Source organism: Lepidothrix coronata, unplaced genomic scaffold (assembly GCF_001604755.1).
Source record: "Lepidothrix coronata isolate B3197 unplaced genomic scaffold, Lepidothrix_coronata-1.0 Scaffold31, whole genome shotgun sequence".
Taxonomy (NCBI): Eukaryota; Metazoa; Chordata; class Aves; order Passeriformes; family Pipridae; genus Lepidothrix; species Lepidothrix coronata.
Genome location: NW_016690211.1, coordinates 6203050 through 6206018, shown reverse-complemented (window position 1 = coordinate 6206018; position 2969 = coordinate 6203050). Strand labels below are relative to the sequence as shown.

The following is a 2969-nucleotide window of genomic DNA, read 5'->3' as shown; positions in this document are numbered from 1 at the left end:
TGCATTGGTGTAGAAACATTTCAGGTGTGGTACACTGTAGCCAACACCTCTTGAGGCAGAATGAGGGATCCTCTTAAGTGCTGGTTTTCTCAAATTTTGGCACACCATCACATCGCTCATCACTGGCCAGCCTGGTTTTGTCCCTTTCCCCCTTCCAAGCGACTCTAAAGCTCTGTCAACGAGCCCTGACAGCTCCTGTGCTAGAACTCTTTTTCCCCTCTGAGAAAGGTGCATTCCAGCAGGCATGAGCAGACCAAGCATTAAGCAGATTATCCCATGGTCAAAAAACCACAACATTTTTCCGATTATACCAACCTCGGAGCCACTCAGGAGGCACCTGAGGGATCTGCCTGTTCTTATCAATATTATTCCTTGTTACCAGAAGGATTGAGGAAATCACTACCTGTGCTCCTGATCCCTTTACCAATCACCCCAGGGCCCTGAAGTCTCTTTTGATTGCCCTCTGATTTCTCTTTGTTATTTTGTCACTGCCGGTTTGAACAACCAATAGTGGACAGTAATCAGAGGGCCTTACTAGACTGGAGAGTTTTCCAGTAATGTCCCTTATCTGAGCCCCTGGGAGGCAGCAGACTTCCCTGTGGATGGGGTCTGGTCTGCATATCAGGCTCTCTGTTCCCCTTAGAAGGGAGTCTCCTGTTACAACTACCCTTCTTTTTCTCTTGACAGAGGAGGTTGTGATGCAGGGTACAGTTTGGTGTTGCCTTAGGAAGCTCCTCTATGCCAGAGGGGCCTTCGTTCACCTCATCAGCTGTGTGGCCTTCTAGAGCCTCATACCTGTTGTAGAAGGTACCAGTCCTACTTATTCAGTTTCCAGGAGGAAGAACCTTCCTCCTGGTATGTGCATTGACCTCCTTCCAGCCTTCATCTTCAACAGATCCTTGACTATTTACATTTCAGGGCTCTGAGTCCACCTGCTTCTCCACTACAATGGAGATTTGGATTTCCTGAGAGTCTTGAGACTGTAGTGTCTCTGAAAATAATGGGTCAGTCTCTTGCATGTTCACTCAAATACCAAGTAGCCTGTTCACTTCTTCCTGTAGCTCCTTCCCCTGGTGACACAGCTCTTCAACCATGGCACACCTGCAAAAGAACTGCTCCTCTGTCACAGCCTCACAAAGAGGCAGCAGGTGCTCCTGGCAACCTGTGACCTGGAGAGCTGCATCTGCCATCAGCAGGTCTGACTGGAGGCCTCTGACATAGCTGGGAGTTCAGTGACTCCCACAGCTCCCACTGAGCTTTGCGGCGTGTCAACACCATAACTGAAAAAGCTTAAACCAGTACACTGATAAGACTGGGGATGGAAGGATCTTTTCGAGCTCTTTTCCATCACATACTGAGTCTGTTTATCTGCCTCTATTAGCTCCTCCCAGGTGGTCAAAGAGGAGCCCTTCCTGTGTGAACAGCCGTGCAAAGTGCTGTGCCCTGCCCTCACTGCCATACTCTGTTCACCCTGCCATGTCCTGCCCTCCCTGCCTTCCCTATCATACTCTGCCGTCATTGTCAGTGCCTTGTGTCCTTAGAGCCATTTAAATCTCCTGCATTGCTCCCAGCAATGTGCCCAGTTGGCTTCCGAGTGCTTCTGGGTCTGGACGGGGTTCAGCGCTGCTGCTCTGGTTTTCCAGAGCTCAGGAACCCCACTCTATAGTTCAATCTAACCCTCACCTCCAGACTTACCTCAGTTGCCACTGCTGCCTTGCTGACTTGTTTTGTCCACAGCTTGCAAGGCAGCAAGGGTTACAGGCAATCAGTTTGATAAAATACTTTGTACTAGTTCTTGTATTTCGCTTCCCTCTCTGTAAGTAAAAGTAATTTAGAGCTCCCAGTAAGACTTGGCCCTCTGGTATGGGAGGAGGCCAGGATGCCCCAGCAGGAACATGCTTTCCTGCTGCTTTGCCATGCAGAGGTTGTGGGCCCCCTGCAGCACAGCTGCCTTGGCTGGCACACAGCTGCCTGCTATGCCAAAGATCTGACACAGTTCTTTAACATGGCAGAACATCATCACTGCCTTTTGCTGCAATTACTGACTCAGTTTTCTGTGTCACCAGGTGAGCTCCAGAACTAGTATAGGGAAGGAACACACAGCCAGGGAGCAGAGCAGCCTGGCAGGCAATGAAGTGTTGGGTAAGTACAGCATCACCTTTATGTGCAAAATAGAGGTGTCTGAAAGCACAGCTTCATAAGATCCAGTGAGCCAAATCAGCAACTCTGCCACCACCTGTGGGCCTCCTGCTGTCTTGCTCACTCTGGCCCTTCTATGAGCTATTTCACTCACTGCAATAGCAGAAAACAAAGCAAGCAAGAAAGCCTGGATGGGGTTTGTGGTGGTGTCGTTACCATGTTTAGCAGGTCAGATTAGCTCATGGTAGGGTCTGATGAGCCAGGAAGAAATGGTGGCTTTAAGAGCAAGAGAAGAGGGATGAACGAGCAGCAGCAGCATTTACACAAACTCGCACCTTTCCTGTTCTCCTTCCAGAGTGCCACAGAAGTCGCCTAGGAACTGCAGCTCCTTACACTGTGATGTACGTGTAACCATTACTTCTACTGTTCCATTTTCCTTGTTCCCACTCAGTCACCACATTGTGCTGCTTCTTGCTCAGAAGTACCATCTGAGTGCAGCTCCTTCTCCTGTCACGCTTTGGCTTTAGAAATCAAGTGCTGCTGCCAGTTGCAGGCCAGGTGCTGCTTTCCCCTATGTATGAGCAGTCCCTGAAGCTGCTGTCAGGTTTTAGTACCTCAGCAGGAAGATGCCATTCCCAGGCACCCTGTTAGTGACAGAAGAGCATTGCACTTCAGCATTGTGGTCCTGCACTAACAAGCAACATTCACATCCAGGAGACAGCAAGAGCAGGAAAGCAAATCTTTCTCAATAAACAAATTTTAAACCTAAGTTTCAAAATTGTCAGGAGTATATGTTTAAGTTGGGCAATTAAAAGTGTATATTAACAAGT

The 2969-nt window shown here is 48.9% G+C and overlaps 1 long non-coding RNA gene across 3 annotated transcripts in view; it reads right to left on the bottom strand.

The window, feature by feature from the left end:
* Positions 1–2890, bottom strand: part of LOC108495430 — a 14316-nt gene extending 11426 nt beyond the window's left edge. The window contains exon 1 of one of the 3 annotated variants that reach the window (XR_001874115.1): positions 2475–2890. This is a non-coding gene — a long non-coding RNA (uncharacterized LOC108495430). The other 2 variants (XR_001874116.1, XR_001874117.1) reach the window with 2 other exon arrangements.
* Positions 2891–2969: the final 79 nt, after the last annotated feature.